The sequence below is a fragment of the Dendrobium catenatum genome, unplaced genomic scaffold, assembly GCF_001605985.2.
Source record: "Dendrobium catenatum unplaced genomic scaffold, ASM160598v2 fragScaff_scaffold_716, whole genome shotgun sequence".
Taxonomy (NCBI): Eukaryota; Viridiplantae; Streptophyta; class Magnoliopsida; order Asparagales; family Orchidaceae; genus Dendrobium; species Dendrobium catenatum.
In genome coordinates, this window is record NW_021319178.1 from 4,532,320 (window position 1) to 4,540,470 (window position 8,151).

An 8,151-nucleotide genomic window follows, 5' to 3' on the forward strand; every position below is an offset into this window, starting at 1 on the left:
GCCCTGGATACGAGCTGGCCGATATTTATCGTCCTGAAGTAACTTAAGATTTTTGACTGGATCGTCCTGGACGATCCTGCGATCATCCAGAACGATATGATCATATCAATCATCCTTAATTACTCCCTTGATTTCCTGATCAATTAAGGCATAATTTGTGAATATCGTCCAGGCCGATCAATGATAATGCCGATTATTAAAAAATACAGAATACCATAATTGTCTATGGCGATAATTTCTTTTTGTTTTGAGTTTTTCATCCTAGCCGATACACGTATCTTCCAGGATGATCTGTTAATGACGGCTGCCTTAATTAAGAATCCTTATTTAGACTTTCTATTTTAAGCTTGATCGTCCAGGACGATGTAAAAATCGTCCTGGCTGATATGAGTAAAAACAGAAATTCTAAGTCTCTCAAGTGTGTGTGTGTAGGGTTACTTAGCATCAGTCTCTTTGACCATTATAAGAAGACTCAAGAAGTGAAAAACAAAAGTACAGACTGACACAACCCTAATCATATGCAATCCTGAACTGGCTTCGTCTGTTCGTCCGATCTTCGATTCCTGAAAAGTTAGAAGCAACAAGCAATCCAAGAAAAATAGTGTTTGCCAATCATCCAAATATAAGCCATGAAAATAGATTTGTAACAGTAAGCAATCCTATATGCAATCACATTAACACACAAGATATAATCAAATTAATTAATAAATGTCCATATGTAAGTTTCCTTGTTTGTTACAACTCAAAAATGTAGAAAGTAAAGTGACTGGGCACCATCGACATTAACCCAGATTATAATCCTATTAAAGATGCAAGTGACTTTTAGTTGGATTCTCTTCATCTTCAATTCATCAGTCTTCTCTCCTTCGGGCTACTTGGATTCTTTGTAGCTTGCTACCCAAATGAAAAAGAGAGCTCTTCCTTTAAGGGAAGGCCCCCCTTTTTCGCTTTGGGTATAAAAAAGGATGTTCCAAATTTGGATTTTCAAATAGAAAAGGGCTATCACCTTTAAGGGTATCATTTTCTCTTTGGAATTCAACCTTTGGATCTATGTAACCTGACTCAAATGTACACTTTCACAACTCAATTCTCTTAAATAAATTACATTTGATATAAAATAAAAATTTTAGACTCTCCTATAAGGTTATGTGATGCATTTAATAAATTAAAATACATCCCAAGTATGTATATATATATATATATATATATACATATATATACAGAGAAAGAAAAATAGGCTAGACATGCTCTTTTTTATTATTTAGGAGGCTTAGCAGCTGAAGCACTTGTAGTAAGCATATTTATTATTGATTTTTATTTATCCCACTTTTTTTATTACCCTGCATGACCATGACCACTTACAGAAAAATCAATGAACATCGAGATCATTTCTATCATAAAGGTAAGCTAGTCTCCAAACACATCAATCATCCATAGAGTGCAGCAAGTGTAAGCATATACAGTAGGTAGTTTCATTCATAATATGTAGTAAAATCTCAAAATATATTGCACAATGCAAAAAAGTAAACAACTGTCTAGCCTAGATCTAGAGTCGGCCGTCCTAGCAAATCATCTAAAATGTGTGTAGAAGGTCGGGTTGTTGGGGTAAATCCTATGTTGGGTAGTTCGTTGCAGTTATCTAAAGTTCATAATTTTTAAGGCTAAAGGGAAATTTTATGTCAAAGTTTAAATATTAATGTATTAAATCTTAATTTGGATATATTTTAATTGTTAAATGATTTCTACCTTTATTTCACACCGAATCTATGAAGTTTATTTCACCTTCCTTGGGGCTAAGCTAATAGCCTCATAGGCCCGAGTTACCAGTAGTGATCAGGATTGATTAAGTTAATTTAGTTGGTTAAATATTAGAAGTGGATTAAAATTAAATATTTTAGTTAGTGGCTAATTTTAAGAAGTTGGTTAAATGTTTTATTATTCAAATTGGAAAATTCTAAAATTTGATAGTTTATTATATCTTTTGAATTATCTTAATGCATTAATTAAGGGAGTTAAAAATTGACTTTTCAAATTAAAGTTAATCTTGAAGGTTTCAAATTTTTAACAAATATTAGACCTTATAATGAGTAGTAAGACAACTAGCATGCTTAATTTGGAGTTTTCTATGAAAAGTTATGAATTTCAAAAGTTTATGCCTAGATTTTGACTTGGGTTTGACCAAACCTTTGACTATTTGATTTTGACCAGATTTTGGAGGTTTGACCTTTTTAGAAAATATTAGATTTTATTTTGAATCATTACCCTTTGAATTTGACTAATTTGGGATTTTTTTATAATTTGTTATGATTTTATAAAGTTTGGGTATTTATTAGACTTTTTAATTTGTTTTAATTAAGGGTCCTTTTAATGATTTGAACCCAAATAAGTCTCAAACTCCTTGAAATTACCTCCAAAGATCAGAAATAATCTAAGAAAGGATCAACAAGTATTTTAAGGAATTTTGAAGATTTGAATTATTTTTAATTAACTAAATTAAATAATTGTTAACTATCACTAAAAGTCAAATTAAAGTTAAATTAGATATTTGATTATAGGGATTTTATTTTTCCTAGATATAAGACTAAGTTCTGGTTAGTTTGAGGTATTATTTTAATTTTTTGGATTAAAACTCAATTTATTGTGAATTTTTGAATTTTCTAAGTCCTTAGAGGGGCTAAAATTTGATATGCGTAATTTTATATCTTAATGAGCTTCAAATCCAGTAAAATTTAAAACTATGATAGAGGATGTCACTAAGTTTAATTTGTTCAAGTTTCACCCCTATTGGGTATGTGTAGAATCCCCTTGGAATTTTTTAAGTTTTCTAATTATTTTCCCTAGGTGTCTCTTCTATTCAAATAAGCTTGAAATTTTTTTTTTTTGATTAACCCTAACTTTAATGTATACACAGCAAAAAAATTTTAGATCATAATACTAAAAATCTATAGAGTTATGAATTTTCAAAGTTTTGGGTCTAAAATGGACCTATTTCTTTGAAAATTCACAAAAATCTTCTGACACAAGAAAAATCACAAAACATACCTAAGCTACCCAAAAAGATTTCCCCAAAATTTTGACTCTGATTGACCACTGGATTGTAAGAAAATTACTAAAAATAAAATTTAAAAAAATGAGTATATTTCACAATAAAAATATCAAATCAACTAAATTTTAATTTTAATAAATACTACATTAAATTTCCTTTCCAACGAGTCCAAAAATGTCCAATTTGGTGGAAATTTTAATTTTATGAGAATTTTGGAATATTATGGCATTTAAATTATTTATTTTAATCAATTCTAGTCAAATAAGCCGCTGGGGCCAATGACTGGCAATGATTGGTGCTAAAATGATGGTGGTGCATCATGTTGCGACACATGGTAGGCGGGACCCACCACTTATACATGTCATCCGTTGATCAGGATCATTGATCCGACCACACAACAAACCAACAGCTGTGATCACGTTGCATAGGCGCATGTAGTCTGGATCGATGCGTGCTCAAATCTAGTTGGAGACATCACACGATCTGACGGATTCTGCACCATCCGATCCTGATGGAGAAATGATCGGACGGCTATGCTTTATTAACTGGCTTTAGTTCAAAATGAACTAAACCTTAAAATGCTTATATCTCCCAAAATACACTACAAAAAAATAGGTAATAAGCGACCAACAAAATTGGTCGCTAAAAATGTTAATTTGGACGCTAAAGCAAATAGCGACCAAAAATATTTGGGTCACTGATTTGTCGCAGTAGCCTCATCACTGAGGCTTTTAGCGACAAAAAAACTTTTTTGGATGCTAAATTAGTGACCACTAATTAGTATTAGTCGCTAAAATTAGACATATTAGCGACCATTTTTTGGACGCTAATGAATATTTATTTGGATGCAATTTAATAATTTTAAAAATAAATTTTATTTATTACATTTTTCCTATAGCGACCAATATAAAAATTGGTCGCAAAATGATCAACCAAAAAAATTACATGCCCCTTTAATTTTATTAAGTGTTGATATGTATTTATGGATAAAAAATTTGTGATATTTAGTAAATAAAATTATTATCCATTTATTATGCATTGATATAACAATTAGGATCAATCCATCACTCCTTTATATTGTAATTAATTAAATAAATTAAATAATAGAGAAATAATACAAATTTTATTAGCTTGCGGCAATAATAATAAAAAGCTTAGAATCAAAAAATTTATATTTATTCATGAGTATCATTGTTAAAAATTTCCTTGGAGAAAATGAAAATTGTATTCATTCATATACTTTTACAAATACATCCATTAATTAATACAAAAAATATAATCTCAGATATCATTAATCATAAAATCTTAAAGTTTACAAAATGATAACAAAAAATTAACATAATAATCTTTTATTAACTTTTATGTAAATAAATATAAAATTACAAAATTATTAATTTTTCCCACATATAAACTATATCAAAAATAAATGACAACATCAATCTATGAAACACAAAAGCACTTACAGATCAACAACATGCTTTATTTCTTTGTTCTTCATACAAATATGAACCAAAAGAGAAGGTGACATACCCAAAAAAAATGTATATATACATTCTCCAATGGCCTCATTTAGCATAATTTGTAAATATAAACGAAAAATTTTGTATCTAAACTAAAACTTGAGTTGAATGAAGAACAAAGTTCAAACAAAACCTTACAATCTATACATCTACCCATCATTTTTTAGCTCGGCACAAAATTCATCATAAACTAGCAGAACAACTTCAAGCTCAATTCTGAGCTTTTGTTTACGCAAATCAAAACCAATGTGTAAAAAAAATTTCTTTACTATCAAATACCCTGCAATGAGAAAGTGATAGCTTAAAGACAATTATGTATATTACCTCCAGTAATGGTTAGTTTATCGGTGCCAGTATGCTTAGGAGGTTCACTTGTAGCAAGGATTTGATCTAGGCAATTGACAACGAAAAATCTTCATGCTTTGAGAGAATAATTACAAAACAAAAATCAAAAAGAAAATTGTCAATTTATTCATATGTGAAGAATGCAATTCATAAATGAGAGCTTTCAAACATTCAAAATTAAGTCAATATAAAGCTAGAAATACCTTCAATAGGGATTTTCTTCGGTGCGCCCATTGCTCGTGCTAGTCCCTCAAAAGATACGACATGTTAGCGCACATAAACACATAAAGCATCTGATATAAACAAAAACATTTCAACTCAGTCATCACGTATAAATTAAATTAATACAACAAACTCAAAATTAAAAGAAAATATTAAATAGTATGATAAGAAAATCTCACAAATAATTATTGAAATATCATGCTATAAATTTATCCTATCCAATTTTGTACATGAGTCAATAGGATTTGAAAGACTAGCTGACAAGCATGATAAAAGAAAACCATATAAAATCCAAATGACTGCACTTCATATGAACATATATGGAAAATTCACTTTCAACACAGAATTTTGTCCAAATTTGCTATTGTGCCATCAAAATTCTATTATCTCCAAGAGATTTTTTGGTGAATCTCAAGCTTAAGAAAACACACTCAATTTTGAGACAATACGCATTACACTGTTTAAGCAAGCAGCAAGTTATGCCCTCAAATATATCAGGTCAAAGAGATTCCTGAAGGAAAACCACAAACAAAACAAACCATACTTAGTTTTAAGATACTCCTCACTGTGACTATTTGAAAATTCCTTCATATATACATATTCTCCAATCTTGATCCAAACCTATAATATTCAACAAGCAGAAAATTTGTACAGCCACAACTTAACTTCATGCACTAAAAATCACGCTCCATGGACCTCATTAATGACGCTAGGCTATTGCCAAGAAATATAAATGAAATGCACTGTAAAATTGATTAAGTTTGTTGGAAACAGCTATATGTGCAGTAGAGAAATAAAATCTTGTTACATACACTAACTTATATGTAAGAAAAGACCACATACCAGCAGAAACACTTACGAAGACAGATTCAAAGCACATGCAAACAAGGAATAAGGAGTCTTACCATGGATCCAGGGAAAAAGACAATGAAGTAGAGATATGGAATCACATGTTCAAAACAGAGGAACATAAAAAATCATTGGCCAGGAGGTTTTCTTAGGGTTACTTTAAGGTCATAATAAGGTAAATTTAGTTTATAGTTATCAGGAAAAGGCCACCACAGTAAAGGTTATCGCTGGCTGAGTTAGAGTGGTAGGATAAATGTACACACCAAGGAAGGGGGGTACCACTTGAAAACCTAATGGGAGTTGGTGATTCTCCTCTTCTTAGGAGTAGAGTCCATATACGTACACAAAAACAATCTTAGTGTTCATGAAATCTATATTGAAAACACCAGTTAAGCTTTATAACTTCACAATTTTATCCAGGTCTTAAATAATTCACTTTTTCAAAAGTATATTTGTTATCATTAGAGCAGATGTTAAATTACAAATATAATCATACAAGCAAAAATAGAAAATAAAAACTTCTATGTCGAAAGTAACAAAAGGTAAAACATAAAGATAAATGATATTCTTAAATGAAATTGAATTTTATATCACAAGTAACTAAAATAATTGTTAAAGTTCTTATCATCAATTTTTTTAAAAGTATTTCTTTATCAGTATCACTCACTTGATCCCATCTTTCAACTTGCATGGGTGCAAAGTTTCTAATTATAATACCCGCTTCTCTAGAGTGATGCTCTCTAATTGGCCTATTCAAGCCCTCTAGAATGATTATTGATACCTTAACTTTTGTTCTGTAATGCTATTCTAATGTCACACCTCTATTTGGACCCCTTTCTTTATTAGAACTTGAAGCAGAAAAATTTTTTTAATAAGAAAGTCATTTATATTTATTAAAATTATTAAATTTGAAGAAGCCATAAGTAATAATACCAATGATAGTTGTCTCTATTTCTGATGCTGATGGATGAGAAAAAATTATATGTTATCATACGGGCATTATAACATTAGGAGCACTAACTAATACAAAAGAAAATTATCCTACATAGAGATCATCAATCCCTCAAATACATTAACTCCTAAAAGAAATTTTCCAACATGCATGCCTCTAGGTCCTCTTTCCTTAAAAGATCGTCTTCCTCTGTAACTATAGAGTACGAACCTTAACCACACGCTCTAAGTTAGCGTGGCAATCTACTTATTATAGCTTATAACTCATCAATTGTTGGGGTTTAAAGCTCTCAAAGATTTATCTGTTAATGATGAAGATCCATTAATTGACATTTGGAACAAATATAATCAACAACACAATGCTAATGATTACAGGTTCAACAATGATTCTTAATTAAAGAATCAGTTGTGCATTTCGAAGAAGACGCTAAGTGAATTCATCATACAAGACCTACATGTCAATAGCATCAATTGAAGATCGATTTTACAAGACCAAATATAGCATGATATAGCCTAATTTGTGCAGAGGTTTAGTGCTTTCTATCAAACACCCAAAGGAAAAATATAAAATAATTGCTTGTGCACTCCTCTACATGTATCGAGTGCCATTTAGAAAGCCGTCAACATCATAAATAATTAAAAAAATAAACAAATATTCACAATGCTAGAAAACTTTCAAGCTCAGATTCTCGCTACCTTCGTCGCTTCTCCAACACTCCATCTCCCAAACAAATTTCTTACCGTCTCCATAGAAACTACACATACATATTGCAATAGCAACGGGAACAAAGAATCAGATATCCTACAAAATAAGAACTCACAAAAACTACACAAGCAACTAAAAACACAATAACCATACTTTTCATAAATGCGGAGTAGCCGGGGCCAGAGCAACGTATGGATTGGACTCTAGTGGCGTCGAGAGGACAATTGAAAATTAGAAGCACGAGAGATCAAGGCCGTGGATTGCAGTTTGAGGTTGTCGCTAAAGAGCAAACCTAAGGCGAACGTGAGTAGCAAAAAGGAATCATCCGTGAGGTTTTGCTAATGTATTTTTATTTAAATAAGTAAATAATATATATTTTAATTTATTTTATAAATAAATTATTATATTTCTCAACTTAAAAATATAAATATTAATTTTAATTCATCAATTTTTTATTAATTGTTATTCTAAAAATATCCTTACAACCAAAATTTATTCCGGGGAAAACCCTC

General features: G+C 30.5%; 1 long non-coding RNA gene across 2 annotated transcripts; it reads right to left on the reverse strand.

Moving 5' to 3' along the window:
• Nucleotides 1-4,731: 4,731 nt before the first annotated feature.
• Nucleotides 4,732-7,951, reverse strand: LOC110098689. Of its 2 annotated transcripts, XR_002303370.2 has the most exons (4): nucleotides 7,793-7,951; nucleotides 7,630-7,688; nucleotides 5,115-5,204; nucleotides 4,732-4,986 (listed from the first exon to the last, which is right to left on the reverse strand). It is a non-coding gene; the product is annotated as an uncharacterized LOC110098689 (long non-coding RNA). The 2 variants fall into 2 exon arrangements; XR_003701183.1 differs by having other exon boundaries at nucleotides 4,732-5,204.
• Nucleotides 7,952-8,151: the final 200 nt, after the last annotated feature.